Source organism: Drosophila grimshawi, unplaced genomic scaffold, assembly GCF_018153295.1.
Source record: "Drosophila grimshawi isolate 15287-2541.00 unplaced genomic scaffold, ASM1815329v1 contig_44, whole genome shotgun sequence".
In the NCBI taxonomy this organism is placed as follows: domain Eukaryota; kingdom Metazoa; phylum Arthropoda; class Insecta; order Diptera; family Drosophilidae; genus Drosophila; species Drosophila grimshawi.
In genome coordinates this window covers 22,596,560-22,613,642 of record NW_025063240.1, presented here as the reverse complement: position 1 = coordinate 22,613,642, position 17,083 = coordinate 22,596,560, and the positions used below count along the sequence as shown (strand labels likewise).

General features: G+C 39.2%; 1 long non-coding RNA gene across 1 annotated transcript in view; it reads right to left on the bottom strand.

The window, feature by feature from the left end:
• Nucleotides 1–17,083, bottom strand: part of LOC116805536 — a 33,713-nt gene that overhangs the window by 11,262 nt on the left and 5,368 nt on the right. Inside the window, exon 2 of the long non-coding RNA XR_004365232.2 lies at nucleotides 1,073–1,113. This is a non-coding gene — a long non-coding RNA (uncharacterized LOC116805536). The remainder of the gene's footprint in view (nucleotides 1–1,072; nucleotides 1,114–17,083) is intronic.

The following is a 17,083-nucleotide window of genomic DNA, read 5'->3' as shown; positions in this document are numbered from 1 at the left end:
AGTGCAAATTTTTATGCGTGTACAGACATTCAGTGAGCACCGACAGCTGAGGCAAGGAAGCCAAGGAAGCTCTCAAAAAAGAATTGCAGAGAAAAAATCGTTGAGCAGGAGGAGAGACAACTCTGGCGACGAGTTGAGCAAGTGCGAGAGGACAAAGTTTGTCGCTGATGTAGTTAAGAATTGGCAGCAAATGCTGCTTAATTTCAAAAGAAACTTTACGTATTTGTCATGCGGCGCACATTCATTGCGGTGTTCATTTGAGCAGAGGCAAGCGGCAAGCTGCAACTGCAACTGCAGCGTTGACGCTGGCAAACTTGGCACCACCCTCCAAGCCTTGAGCTTTTCTCACCAATTTTTTGTCATTGCTTATATTTAATAATTCATCAAAAATCTTTGAGTCTAGCGTTTGTTGCACGCTAATTTGCGGTCATTTGGCCGCATGCGCGTTGGTGTGCCACTTGTGTGTGCCTCATTTCCTGCGGCCGACTTCCATTTGACTTGTCGTTTCCGTTTCCGTTTCAATGACGCTTTGATTGGCCTTGCGGTCGGTGCTTGCCACACTGCAACCAACAAGTGTTAATCATTATGTAGCACAGCGCTGACCGCAACCAGCGCTGACTTTGTGCAGCACTTGAAAAATTCTGATGCTAAAAATACTATACTCAGAAAAAGTCGCCTTGAACGTTGGAAATCACCCTTAAAATTACAAAGCTTTTATTGCTTTTAGAAATAATTTTAGGGGACAAAAATTGTTCATAAAATAAGAAAGACTTTCCCTAAATCGACATCCTAAAAATTCTTTCATTATTATTTTGAAGAGATTATTAATAAGAAAATCATTTCTTAAATGTACAAATTTATTACTTAAGAATATCTTAATTATTTGTTTAAATATTAACCAAAAATATTCATTTGCATATTAGCTGCTTGCAGGCAGCACTTAATAGGCACTAAGTGTTGAGTGTGGGCACGTTGCTAGTTATAATCACATATAACATTGATAAGTTGCTTAAATGTTGAGTGTTAGTGCAAACAGAAAACATTACGTGAGATTATTGCAATTGTTGCTTACCTCAGAGAAATATCTGCGCACAAGTTGAGGGTGCTTAGCTGCTGCAAATAAATAAATTAAAAATATTAATATAATTATTTGATGTGGCGGCACCAGATAGCTTATACTTAATAATGTATACTATGAATTTATGTATTTATTAATAATTTCTTCTTGTTTTTTTGGCAATTCATTTTGGGCACGTACATGGTAATCTTTACACAATTGAATGGCAATGCACACGCAAACGATTATTATTGAAAAAGATAAACCAAAACTTTGCTTGATTGCACGCCTATTGGCGGCTTCATTATCGCTTGACTGGGTGGCAGTTTCTTTTTTGGGGGCGGCGAGTTGGAGCGGTTGGTTTGGGCCGTCAAAAACATTTCCGGGCCCAAGTGCGAAATACGAATTGTGAAATGCATTCGTGTGTGAAAATGATTTTAAAATTGTTGCCTGAAATTGTGCAAAAGAGCGACGACAATCAAAAGGCATTCGAGATTTGATATCTGAATTGTGAAAATTATTATAGAGGGTATTGTGCAGGGGGTATGGGCGTGTGTGGGTGATAGGCTCTACAAACAGCAAAGCACAAAATTTGACAGCTTTTAATTGTGCAGCGAGCCGTGCAAATCTTGTGCGAAACATTCGCTCAAACAAAGCCAACAGCAGCAACAACAAACCATTTATGCAATTACAAAACGCATCATGTCAGGGCCAGAAACTCAAATTGAGATGCACTTGCCGATTGCCCGTTTGTGGGCCAGTTTTATGCCTCAGCTGGCAAAGTTGGTTCACAAAAAAAAAGTGAAAATTGTGTTTAGTACAACTTAGAAATAACAGCTGCAATTAGCGCAGCAAAATTGTTAACGACAAAAAACACTTGAGGCTGCCAGTGCCGTGTGAATTATCATTAATAGACCAAAGTGAGAGCTCTTTTTTCATGCTCTCTCATTTTTCACGTCTTTCCTAGCCGCAGCTTCCCTAATGGCAAGCGGACTGACTGAGTGACTAACTAACTGAGTGACTGCCACAGTCAACATGCAAAGCCCCAAGGCCTTTTCACACATACAGCCAAAGAGAGACACACACGCATGTGTGTGTGCCACACGTTGAGGCTTGTCAGCAGTTCATCAGAGATGCCAGGAGACGTGGCATCATCAAGACGTAGCAAGTTGCACGTTGCGTCTTTGCATAAACTTAATTAAAATCAAATTAAATTCAAGCGATTCCCTTGACTCGCTGTGGCACAACTTGAGCAGGCAGCTTGCCACATTATGCAAATGCTTAGCATTTTGAACTCAACCAGCAACTGTCAGCTGTACTAAAAACTTAACGATGTATAAATCGTTGCTGTTGCTGTTGCTTTTGCTGTTGCCCCGCTATCTGATAAGCTACAATCAAATGCAATCAAACTGAATTCAATTTTATGGCCAGCCAAAGTCAACTTGCTTAGAAGACTCAACTGAAGTGAAGTGAGCTGGAAAGCAGCCAACAACCAGCAACCAGCAAGCACCAGCAACAGAGCTTTAGCTTAACAGCTGCGTCTAAATACAAATTAAAATCCAACTGGGCCAACAGAGCGAAACGTTGCCCCAAAAATCTCAGCCACGGCTGCAACCAGCAATTGCTTACCAAATAATTTGCAAATCTGATTACAGTATAGAAAAGGAAATAAAATTCGTTTAGTAAAAAAATCACTAGGAGTTGCCAATGTGGCTAAAATTTGGCTATTTGCAGTTGACAACCACAAGGCTGACACATCTCTGACAAGAATCAGAAAGTCACCGAGAAAAAACATCAAAGTCGGCCTCAGCAACAAGAGAAATGCAGCGAATTGTGACGCTCAAAGTTGCGGAAATGAAGATGACGACGACGACTGGATGTCTGTCTATCTGTCCGGATGTTGTATGTGAATACCTATACATATATATATATATATATATATATATATATATATATGCTATAGCTGCAGCCCCTTAGCAGAAGTTCAATTGAAGCGTAGCGAAAACGTTTTACGCTGCATGCGATTCATGCAGTTTTGTTAGCACACAAAAAAACATCTGCCCTTGCCACACTTGCAACGCCCGCTGTTTGGGCAACGCTTAGTGGCATCATTGAGTTCGACAACAGGCGGTGGCAACACCGCAGCACTGAGCTGCCGCCAACCGCCAGACGCTTTGTCTGTTTGAACTGTCGGCATTTTATTTTTTCTTCTTTTTTTTCTTTTTTATATCCAACCCTGCATTTTTTGCCTCCATTTCTTGCGCAAGCGGAAACACAACTTGCCAAATTTGTGTGTGTGGTGTCTGTGTCTATGGTGTGTGTGTGCCTGTTTGAGTGTTTGCTTAACATTGTTCGATATTTGGTTGGCTTCTGTTCATTTCTTGACTCCGATGTTTATCTGCAATGATTTGCGATTTTCCGGCAATTTACGCAAAAATATGTGACGAAATTTCGGCAACTTCTGCTACTGCTTCTGCTTCCGCTGCTTCTTCTTATTTTGTGTTTGTGTTAGTGCAACAATTTGGGTTTTTTATTTTTTTGAAATGTCTATCGTGCCACCAACATCCCCTACCCCTCATCCTACCCTTCTTTATGCGTTGCGCGCGTGATGTCAGCCCGAAATTTACCAAGAAAATTAGCGTACAAAAATGTTGATGGCAAATATTTGGATAGCAGCAACAGCAACAGCAACAAAAACAACTAAGACAACAACAACGGAAAAAGAGCATCCCACGCTTTGCAATTCGTTTTACAAATTTTGGGTGATTGGCTTTTTCGGCATTCGCTTGCAGTTAATTGAATTTGAAAGGTGAAAGGCTCTCAGACTGAGGCCTCTCAGTCGCATCTCCGTCCAAAAAGTGAATTTCGATTGCGATAACAATGAAGCATTTGATTCACTGATTTATGGCGCCAAAGCTGTACCTGAATGCCGAACGAACTCCAGGTAAAAGGGCTGCAATTTGATTAGTGCATAACAGACGAACTTTTTTTTTTGGGAAAATTTAATTCAAACTGAGACGAATTGCATGGAAAATAACTTAAACAAAACAATTAAATTGGCTAATTGCACATAATAATAATAAAAAACAAAGAGCTATACAGCCACTTTCATTCTTATTGAATTTAATAAATAAATATAAATCACACTTGCATTTAATTGCAAAAATTAAGTGAATGCAAAATGTAAATCGGGCAGCGAGAAGATAAAATTATTATATGTAAAAAATAATTACTTTAAACAACAGCAGCAGCCGCAACAAATGGCCAAAAGGGAAATGCTCTCAGCTTGGCATCATCATCATCATTATCGTCATCATCACTTTTGTCAGTTGTGTGTAATGATCATGTGATGATTTGATAATTAAAAGCAAACATAAAGCGAAAGAGAAAACAAGCTGAAGCGTTCAAGAAATGAATGCCATAAAAATGCTACACACAAACAAGCTCTAATATTTACCTATACATATATGCATATAAAATATATATATATATAAATATTGTATATATATATATATATATACATAGATATTGATGTCGCACAATTTTTAAATGCCACAAGACAGAAGCTGATGCTGGACAGGATGATTGTGGCTACTGGCCGATAGCAGCAGCAGCAGACTGTGTCCTACGTATCATAGACACAGTTAACAGTAGCCAAGGAGCCAGAGAGCGACGGAGAGGGAGAGATGGATAGTCTGATAGAGAGGGAGAGAGAGGGCAACACGTTTGCTGGCGACAAGGTTTCGCAGTTGATGAACTCAAACAACTCGCAAGTCGGACACGACGCGATGCCAACGCATTTATTACAAACAACAACCCAAAGAGACTGTGATCCGCTTTGCGAGGAGGCCGTTACACATACGTTTACCATTATGCCATATATCTTATTTGTATCTTTGTATCTGTGTATCTGTAGCTTTGCATGTGTATCTGTGTAGCTGGCTACGCACGCAACCGCAACGAAACCAGACCTTGAGCCAGTTTACGATTGCGCGCAAGAATATATATATATAGATATATATATAGACTTATATATATGCGTAGTATGCGTATATATAACCAACAAAAACAGCAAGCGACTCTCAAATTGATTAAACGCTAATCGCAGCCATTTTCTGCAATTATGTGAGTGGGCAGTACACTCAGAAAAACAAAGAGGAATCCATAGGAAATTTAATTTAAAAAATCTGAAATGTTGATATGAAAACTGTTATTTGTAGATAAATATTTTCTAAAATTGAAGCCCTGAAAATTATACATATGTATTTTTCTATATTTTACAAAAATCAAATCTGAATTAAAGCAAAGAAAAATCACATTTTTAAAAAAAGCCGGATGCTCCATTTAAGCAGGGGATGAAATGGGCGAGGCGCAGGTCGAAAAATTTTTGGTGAGTGTGAAAAGAGGTGAGGTGAAGGTGGTTGTGGTTGTGTTGCTGTTGGTGATGAAGAGGAGTAAAGTGGTCAGTTAAGCTTTTGGGCAAGTTTTTGGTTACTGGTGCTGTTGCTGTTGTCGTCTGAGCAATTACGTTGGCGTTGGCGTCGTTCATTGCCTCGTGGCAGCTTTCGTTGCTGGGGCGAGGTGCGTGCAACTGTTAATTGAGTGATGGCCGAGACTGCAGCATTAACAGCAACAACAACCACAACAACAACAACAGCAGCTGATTGCCCAAGCTGCCCAAGCAACATCAACTCAAAAATCTCGTTTGCCTAATAGCCGAGTTCAAGTTGAATGGCTCAATCTCTCAATCAGCCAATCTGGCAATTGATGTGTTTGAGTTTGCGCTTGTGTCGACGTTTTTTAATTAACAAACTGCCATCTAAATTAATCACAAAAATCGCCAAAAATCACAAAAGGAGAAAGCATTAATATTTATACATATACTCGTATGTATATAAATAAATATTCCAGTTAAAATACTTGAATTTTTGGTCAAGTGAACCTAAAAGGCTTGAGGCAAGAAAAACAAAGAAACAACAAAAATCTCAAGCTACATCCGTTCATTAATCTACGTATTATTACACTCGAATTTAGAACACTTTGTTGAAGATAGCCCCAACACAATGGAGCAAAGCAAAAACACTTTCAAGGCTCATATACGTAAAATGTTTATGGCCACTTTGGTAGACATAAATGGTTTGTTTTAGTTGTTTTTTTGTTTTCTTCTTTTTTGTGGCTACCGATTTTCACTTGACTGCTACTTAAAATCACTCAGAACGAGGCGCATCCTAAAACTTTAATGAGCTGAAGCTAAAGTTCATGAACCCGTCGTCCCGTGTAAAACAGAAAATTCTCACACAGAACGCGACGGCGTCAATTCCACGCGACACGAAGTTGATACCATTGGTAAAGGGGCAGAGAAGAGGTGTGGTGGGGGAAGGGAGTTGGGGAGTGTTGGGCAAAGGCTACGAATTGGCCATGGCTAGTTAGATGTGGGCAGCCCGGACAGGCTTAACTTTTAACCGCACACAGCAAGAAGCCGACGTCGACTTCGACATCGACATCGACATAGACGTCAGGGTTTTGGCCACTTGACTTGACTTTTGCCGTACGGCGAGCCAAGTAATTAAAAAGCGCTAGCAACAACAAAAAGAACAAGAACAACAAGAACAGCAACAAAAAGAACAAGTAGCAAAGCGGAAAGTGGAAAGCGGAAAGCTAAAGAAAAAGGGAAAATAACAGCTATGGCGTTGAATCTTTCTTGCCACACGTATCTAAGGCTTTCACAGGAGCAGCTCTGCCTGCACTCGCAAAAAACAAAAATGAAATTTCTTTTGAGAAATAATTCTGAAAAGTAAGTAACAAATTTAAAAATTGCAATTAAGTGGTTAACTCGAAGATACTATTAGCTATTATCAGTTGCAAGATGATAGTTTGCTTTACAGAATCCTGGTTTTTTATGCACTCTTAATGAAAGTTTTATAGTCGATCTATAAGTCTGTGTAAATGTTATATCAATTGTGAATTTTATTGCTATCGTCAAGCGATTTGTATCGATTTACGCAAAGCTTGAGCTGCATGTGGTAAATGAGAATTTTTTCTCCTAATTTGAAGTCCCTAATTTGATGGCCAGACTAACTTGGCTGAATTGACTCGACTTTTGATGCTCACCGAGAATATATATACGTTATGGAATCGTAGATGCTTTCTTCTATTTTTTATTTACACTTTACTAGACTATCGACTCGGATTCAGGCGAACAACTCAAATATATTTCATTTAGTAAGCAAACTGAACTCTATTGGATCTATTATTTTTCTCGCAGTGCATGCAACAGAGAATGCTGCAGCTAGAGTTTGTTCTACGCTCAGACAGTGTTCATTTCGTCGTTTCGTAATTAATTAGTCTTAAAAGTTAAATAGCCCAAATGATTTCGGACAAGCTACAAAGGCCGATGCGAGCAGCGAGCACCGAGCAGAAGGCAGTGAGCAGGCAGCTAATAGAAAGAATGCCAAGCTACAGATACAGATACAGCAGCGGATGCGGATACAGATACAACAGTAACAGCAAACAGCATACAGCAACAGCAACAAGAGACAGCAAAATATTTACGAGTAGTTGGAGTTCAATGCGGCTCTGGTCGCTTGGCAAATGAAGATAAGATACGCGTTTGACAGGCCGGCATTGCCAAAGGCAAAGAAGGCGTTGGAGAGAGGGAAGAGGGGGATGAGTATATGTGTGTGCATCGCATATTTGTGTAAATTTCGTATTTTTATACAGCAATTGAGTTGGCTGTCAGTTTGGCACACCATTTGCTATACACACTCACATGGAGTGTGCATAGCCAGTCAAGAATTTATCTAACGCCAACGTGAGAAGAAGCAGCGACAGAAACTCGCTAACGATGTGTTTGTGTGTGTGTGTGTGTGTGTATGTATGACTCCTGATTCTCGGATTCTGACTTGCCAGTTTGCCTTATTGATTGAGACAGAATTTATTGGCAGTGCTTAACGTTTTAAGCAAACATCGTTGTGACTTTTTGATATTTGCCAGGCCACTAAAAATGGCACTCGATTTTGAATATGAAATGGCAGGCGATTTAAGCTGCCGAAGCATAAGTGCAGCACTCCATACATACATATATATATATATACATATATATATGTATATATAAATATATATATACATTTTCATGTTGCAATATAAATTGGCAGAAATCAACTATCACACAAAAGGCCACCTCAAATTCGAGCCCAAAGTTGCAATAGCTGCATATCAATTTCATTTTGCTTTCATACTCGAATCATATTTGCCAATTTATTTTACACTTCTGCTGCAAATTGCCGAGCACTTTAAGTACATACTCCACAAAAAATAAAAGGTAAATAAAACCAGCATGTTTTTTTGCTCTCTTTTTATTTCTTTTCAGCTAAGACGAGGAACAGATGCTCTAGCCTAGAATGAATATTGATATATGCATTGCAAGGGTATTCAATGGCCAATATGTATAAATATATGTACAGCTGCGGTCAAAATAATAGTAGTGAACACATTTTAAATCATATTTTTAAAAAATACTCAAAATATAGTTCAACAACTATGAAACTTGCATTTAAACACAAGCAATCAATACTGAAGTTTCCCAGCGGCGAAGTAATACTTTTAATAACTTGAAGAGATGGGTGGGTAGATTTCAGTACGTTTAGTATTTGGAAAATAATAGTATTTTAAAGCATTCCCAGACGAGGTCTTGATTTGACATATTATTGAGTCATGTTTTTATTAAATGCTTTGAGAAGCAGCATATTCTTATGACCGCAACTGTAGATACATCGTCAAAGCGCACTCTTAACCCATTTGAATCGCTTCGTCGTTGAACTGGGCCAAGTGCAGTGTGAAGTGTGTGTTCCCAATGGCAGGAGTGGGCGAGGGGGGAGAGGGGGTTATTATGCAAGAAGAGAAGCTCTTTCGAGCCCATTTGACCAACGCATGCAATTTGCAACTGATTCAACATTCGAGTGCTTTTCCAAAAATGGCTGCAGAAATTGCTGCCTAACAGCAGGCGCCGCCGCCGCCGCCGCCGCCGCAGCAGTCGAGGCCCACAGTGCACAGTGGGGCCAGGCCGATTTTGTGACCAGGCTAAAATTATTTATGGCTAAGTCTAGACGAAAGTGGCATATGCGTATGCTTGCACAGCTTTAATTATTTAAGAGAGGGGGCTGGCTGCATTGGCCTCAACACAACATTTTTTGCGATTTTTATGGTTTATTTTTATTTTATATTTGGCCAAGACAAATTGCACTAAATTATTTGCTGGCAGGTAAACGAGCCGGGCCAGAACGAAAGGCCTCAAGGCCTGCTGCAATTATGGTGCATAAGCTGTGTGTGTTGTGTGTGTGTGTGTATCTGCACTTGACCAAAAAGCAGTGAGAGCAGATGCAAAGTTCATGATAAAATTACCAACTTAATTGCCGAGACGGGGCACATAACTTCAAGCCAAAAGAGAGGGAGATAGACAGAGAGTCCAGCACTCAACTAATTGGTGCAATATGAGAAACGACCAACAACAGCAGCAGCAGCAGCAACAACTTGAGGCATAGATAAAACCTGAAGTTGAGTCAGCGACGCTTTTTTTTGTATGCTATGCTGCAATCGAACAAATAAAACAAAAACGAAACTAAGAAACCTAGCCTGTTAACAAACTTTTTGAACTGGTTTTGTTTCGATGCGGCTTATTGTTGTTGTTGCTGGCTAGTTGGCCAGCGAAAGCAAAAGTTGCAATCTGTCTCAGTGCCACAATGACAAAAAAGCATTAAAAAACGCAGCAAGAAGAAAAATGCGAGACAACCAAGTTGGCATTTGCATGGCACTGCTTTGCCCAAATGCTTTCAAATTGGGTTAACGACACTTCAACTTGGCAAAAATACAACAGCAACAGCAACTGCAACAACAACTGCCTCAAACGAAAGAAAAAATAAGAAAAATGCACTTTCATTGCAAGTGTCGCCTCCGCTTGCCGCATAGAAAGTGAAACTGCAATCGCACAGTTGTTACAGATACAAAAAAAAAAAGAAACACTAACAACAATTACATGAGCAAAGATTTGGTTTAGTTTGTTTGGTCAAAGACAGCGTTTTTTTCTACTTGGTTTATTGCTGTGTAAAATCAGAAAAGTGTCAATTAGTCGACTTAATGGAGTTTTGTGGCAGCTACAAAACTCAAAAATTATGTCAAACTCGCAGTAGATGATGATGATGCCACTTGGCCAAAGATACACACACACACACACATGGCTCTTTAAGCCTGGCTAAGCAAAAAGTTTCATTAGCTTGGACAAACATTAGGAGCTCATTAGATGCACAAAAGATGCACAGAACTTGGCGCATAATTCAGCTAAAGTACAACTGCGTGTGTGCAACTGATGCTGATTGCATCACATGAGGGATGAAGTTAGAGAGGGGAGTGGAGAAGGGGGAGGGGGATTCACCTGCACACACACACACACGCAGACAAATCAGTGGAAATCAACGTTGGGTCCGCTGTTGGCTGCAGAGCAAGTAAAATTAAATGGAGTCGAGAAGACTGGAAGACACAACTCAAAAGTCGTCGCGGAGTCAAGGAACCCTTAAGCACATATGAGATACACGCTGACAATACGTTTGGAGAGCATGTTGCAGTTGCCACTGTTGCAACGACTCAGTGCGTAACGGCAGCGAGTGAGTGCGAGTGCGAGTGAAAGAGGGAGAGAGAGAGAGAGAGATGTGAGAGGGAGGTGAGGGGGATCAGAACATAAGCCAGCGAGTTGCTAATTATGCTATACTTATGCCAGCACTCATATTGCACTGCAACAAACTTGCAGATTTTAAAATTATTTCGAATAACTTGGTTGAATTAATGAATTACAGAATTGTAGTGAAACAAATTATAGTTTCAAAATCAATTGGAAATTCTTTTGGTATTTATTGAGCTCCAGCCAAAGCATCAAGATACATTTATTAACTTCTTAATTGAAATTCATCAAGAAAATTATTTAACCATTTCCACTCTAATAAAAACTCTTGATTCCTGCTGCTTGCAGCAGCAGCTTGCAACATTTATCATATTTTTTATCAAAATTGCTGTCAATTAAACTGCAATTATTTACGGTGCATGCTGAATACTGAAAACGCAGCCGGAACTATGGATGTGCATTGAAGTGCATGAAACTGCCGGTTGAGGCTTACCTTACCTTAGACCTCAACTCATATACCCTTATATCCACCCCCCCCCCCTCCCCCCACAAGTCCCCTTCCCCTACCCCACTTACCATATGCTTTCTCAGTAATGTTGCCATTTTGCGTTGACTTTGACAAGAACGCGACCATCATGGGCCATTATTGTGCGCCTCATCAGCAACCTCAACAACAACAAGAACAACAACAGCAACATCTACCGCCAAAGTCATTAAACTCGCGCTTCGCAACGGCAACAGCATCGTGAGTTTCAAATGTCGACTAACGACTAATTTGCGCATATATGACAGAGCGGCATGCAGCAAGTCGTTCTGGGAGATGGCATATGGCATATGGCATCAGGAGCAGACACTCTGTGGGCATGGCGAATATGCGGAACTGTCAACGTTGTCGCTCTGTTTTTGCGTGCCCCATCATCGTTCTCAATTGGCAGCTCTTGAACTCGAGCTGGGATTGCGTTGGGCCGATGCTTCCCAGTGCTCTACCGTGATTTGTTATTGTCTGCCCCCCTCGAATCACTACTCCGCCATTCCCATTGCATAAATGCGCCTCTGGGCTGTTGGCCTGTTGGCCTGTTGTCTGGGTATTTGCCCTCTCGACTGGGCTTTAAGCGAGCCATAAACGGCTCGCTATGCGTTTTAAATGATAAGAAATGTACCGTCACTTTGGCTTGACTCTGGGCGGGCTTGGCCCATTAGGCCGCCACATTTTCAATGCGATGCCAAAAAACAAAAAAAAAAAAAACAATGGATGTAAAAAAAATAAAAAGAAAAGCGAAACAAAATGTGTGCACTTTAAAATCAAAATGATAGCACACGCGACGTATGCGCAACGCCCGTGGCGTTATCCAAAACACAACAACAACCCAACACGCCGCTAATGCCACTGTATTATTCATTAATAAACATATGCACGCCTCACTCTCACAGGCGAACACATTTTGTTAGCTTAATAATAGTATATTGTTGCGTGTAACTGTAATCAAGCCAAATAGTCAACAGTTTGACTTACGTAAAGTGGGCGAAAAAAAAGTGTGAAAACTGCAACAGTGGCAAGCACAAAGAGCACTTAATTGCTACCAAATCATGCTTCAACCCATACCTATATAAATATATATTTATATATATATATTTATCTATATACTGTGTATATATCGTACATCGCACTCCATCAATTGTACATCATAACTACTACGTGTAACTACTACGAGTTAAGCTAAAAATAATTAAGCAACAGCCAACAGCTGCCTCTGAGTCAAGTCGAATAAAAGATACACTTGCACATAATATGGGAGCTAGATAGATCATATCTTCTCAATAGAATCAGATTATTCGATAGCAAAGTAACTAATCAATTTCTAAACCCAATCTATAGTTAATAATATACTTGCAAAGATGTCTGTAAAGCTGAGAGACTTGTTTGCATAGCAGCTGACAAATAAATAGATAATTCATCGTTTAATCACCATTTAATTGTATCATCATTTAATTTGTAAATTTAATATTAATTTAAAAAAAAAAACATTTAATTGAATTTACTTCGGTACTGTTTAAAAAACATAGTAAATATTTAAAAATGTTTCGATACAATAGTTGCGTGCTTATGGTTGCAGAGGTCTTCTGACAGTAACAAAATAAGCTTTGCAAAGGTATTTAATTTATTTTATGTCACCTAAAAGCAGTTCACAATTTTTAAAAATTATACAAAAAAAATCCATCAGAAATGTAGATTAAATTATAAGTTAAATTATATAATTTGAATTAAACATTAATTTGCGAGGGATTACGAAAACAAAAAAAAAAAAATCAAACCGGAAACTGTAGCTGAGTAAAATGGTAAGTACAATGTGAAAAATGCTTTGAATATCTTATAGTTTAGACAACTAACTAAGAATAACTAAGAATACCTGCTAATCAACTGAAATAAAGAACAGGGTATTTAAGAAGTGTACCAGATTGGAATAGGGCAACTAATTGAGTGCGCCATGAATAACGGAGCAGATGTGCAAATGGCGCTGTGCTGTGCACCTTCGGGTCACTCTAATTAAACACAAAACTGAAAATGTGTCCTCTGCTGTCATTGACACGTGTGCACAACAGCAATACCAACAACAACAGCAACAGGAAAAGCAACAGCAACAGAAACAACAACGAGAACAGCGAAAAGCGGTGGTAGCAACAACCATAATAATAATAAAACTGAAGCCGGTGTCCAGCCGGATATGCAGCAGCCGATAGGCCGTTAATACACACACCCACATGTATATATATATGTATATATATATATGTGTATATATAAATATATACATGCTTTCATGTATATGTATATATATATATATATAGCAGAAACTGCGTCGGCTGATTTTCCGTTTACGAAATCCACATCTGCAGAGATTCACGCACGTGATTTATGTGCGTGGGCGCGCATTTTAACGCGGCAACAAAACCAATGGACGCGGGGAGGGGAGTGCAGGAATGCGGCATGGTTTGTGCTGCCGGCAACAGCAGCAACACCAACAGCAACAGTAACAACAACAGTAAAAGCGTTAGCAACTTTATTGGAATTCGCATATTTTACGTGCGCACGCGACTCGATGCTGGTCAATTCAATCAGGATATAATTTTATGCGTTACTTAAACACGCAGGATATGTTAATATTGTGGAGCAAACAACAACAACAACAGCAACAGAAGCAAACCAGAAAAAAAACAAACTGTGCACGCTTGAAATAACAATATAGTTGTTGTTGTGTGTGTAAATAACTGTGTGTGTGTGTGTGTGTACTTTGATGATTAATTAATTGTATTTAAAGCATAATTGCCTCTAGCTTTCATTTGATTAAATTTCCGAGCGACATAATCAGCAGGTCAATTGGCTTTCTGCCTTTTTAAATGCAGCCTGCTGCAAATATTTATTGTTCACAATTACATTTAAATTTAATCGACTCGAAAAAGTATGCAATGCTAAATGAATGGCAACTGCCACAGAGAAACAGATAGAGATGCACAAACCAAATACAATTCTAATTATGAATTCTACAGTGGGCTATAATTAGTACCTAAACTAATTGATAAACATGTTTCGTTATTTTAGTTACACGATCTAAAATGACAGTGTATTATTAGCAGAGCCGAGGTAAGCATTCGCTATAAATGACCTGTGCTTCGACACATAACTAATCAGTAGTTTTGTGAAGATTACTGCATAATGATGTCCTTCTTCCCGTTGCCGTTGATATTTTCCGACGGATACGGTGAGTTCCCAATGCTATTCCAAAGCAGACCATGGAAATGGCTTTCAGAAAGCTCAACCCTGAATTCATATACAGCAATTTGCATAGCTGCTCAAACCTGCCGAATTTGACAAGTGAAAATGGGATGCCGGTGCCCAAGGGTGTAAACTGGACTGGATGGTGTCAGATGACTGATGGCAATTTGCCAGAAGTGATACTACCTGGTTTCTACAGGATTGACTTGTATTTTCAGGGCCAGGTCGATTGGGGCTTAACAATTGTCGCCCAAAATAAAGACAAAACTAATCTAATTCATTCGTGAATTAAAAATTGAAATAGAAGGAAGAAGAGTAATACAAAATTGAATTCCCATTGCACAATTAAATAATATATAAGCCAATCCAAAAAACACAGCAAATACGTATATAAATCATCAACCGAAAACCCATTCCGAATGAAAATCGGTTCAGTTATGCGAGTTATGAAACATCAAAGGAGTATTCGTAACTTTTGTTTTAACAATTTAAATTTTTTGTATGCTTTTTGTTTGCAGCAAGCAGCAGAAAGTAATTAATGTTTATCTGTGTTTTGCTGTGCTTTATTTCTTTGTTGTTAAACTTTACTAATTGATTAATTGCGTTTGGCGGATTTTTAATTGTTTCATAACTTTTTGTGCTTTATCTACGCTGTGTACAAGTATACAAATATATATATATATATATACATATGTACGTTAATAAATATATGTATGTAGTCGTGTATATATATTTGATTAATTTTGTAGCTAATTTGGTTAATTAAATTTCGTATTTCTGCTACGTGACGTGCCTAACATGATGGTTTAATTATTAATATTTATACATATACAGATATTTCCCCTCTGTTTTTGTTGCTGCTGCTGCTGTTGCTGCTGTTTTCACGCCCAGAAGTTGACGTGCCAACTGTCGCTGTCCATCTGTCTATCCCTTGCCCCATCCATCTTCCAACGTCCTGTGCTGTGCATAATATAATCGATGCCAGACAACAACAGCAACTTTTTGGCAGAAATTTCAAGACTCACACGCACCACTTTTTGGCCTGGCCAAGACTCTGCACTGAGTTTTTGGCAGCGCTGGGCAAAAACTTATGAAACAAAATGCGTAAATCTCTTTAGTTGGCTCATAATTATGACATTAAGCGACGATGCGACTTGAATTTTAATTGCCAAGAAGAATGTGAGCAGTAGAGGGAAGTAAAGCTTGAATTAGGGGTTTCCCCCTCACAGTATTTATTTTATTGTTGCTTTTTCTTTATGTTTATTAATAAATAATTCTTGTGACTGGCTCTCGCTGTTGTTGCTGCTGTTGCTGCTGCTGCTGCTGTTAGCCAATTTGTGGCTATTCATTGAGCGCTTCATGGCCCGATACATATGTTTTTGTTAAAACCGTTAACAATGATGGCCTGTTAATTGCCTGACGACGACGACAAGAAACATAGCTGATTCTAAAATTGTCATTTTTCATTATTAGACTTATGAAAATAAGTGGCATGCAACCTCAACGAAAACTGTTGCCAGCCAACTGAGATTATTTTCTTTTTGTTTTTCTGCTGGTTTCACTGAGTATGCGCTTATAGCAATTCCTTTGAGCTAAAAATATTTAAAAAGTAAGCTAGAGATTTTGAGGGCTCTGCCATCCTTGTCCAGGAGTAGGCTATACTTCCTGGGATTGATCTTTCTTATCCAGGAGAAGATGGCAATTTCTGGTGAACTCGCAATTATATAATATTCAATAAGCAAGCAATCCAATCTTCAAACTTGTTGTAGAGTTGCAGGAGTAATATAGCTAAAGGGGATTAGGTCAACCAGCCATGGCTCAAGTGGGTCGAGGGGATCGTTTTTTCCCACAACAATTAGCCCAACGTTAACTAGCCTAAGCCAGAATATACAGCTTTAGTTCAGATCAGCAACATCACAGCCGAATCGATCTAACCATTTTCGTCTATCTTTCTCGAATATTATCAGCTTTTTCTTTAGTTCATCCGCTACCCAAATGAGTAATAATATATCTGCTTTGTAATCTTAACCTTATCTAACCTAAATGGACAGTTCCGACCCTGATCAGCAACCGCAGCCAAATCAATCTAACCGCATCTGTCTCTCTGCGTTTCCAGCTGCCCAATGAGCTTTCTCGAGTTTTACTAGCGTTTTTATTGCGCTTCCGCTACGCAATGTAATAATAATATATTTGCAATCTACGCCAAAGTTGATGTGCCAACGAATTTGAATTGAATTACCAACAACCGCTTTGGCCAACCTTTTACGCCTAATCCGCTAGCCAATTGACCCCGCTCCAACCGACCCCGCCCTGCCCTTTATCTATCCATCTGACACACAGTAAAGACTTGCTTTTTTATGACATTTGTTGTTGCTTACACTCAAAATTAAATTAAATCGCCATGAAAATGCGATAATTTTCGCTGTTTTTTTTTTGGTTTTGCTACCGGCCATCATCAGTGTCATTGTCATTGTTATTGTTATTGTTGCTGCTGTTGTTGTCGTCACATTAACGCAAAATTCACAGCTATTCAAGTGTGAGTGCTACTATGAGTGTGAGTGTGAATGTGAGTGTGAATGTGAGTGTG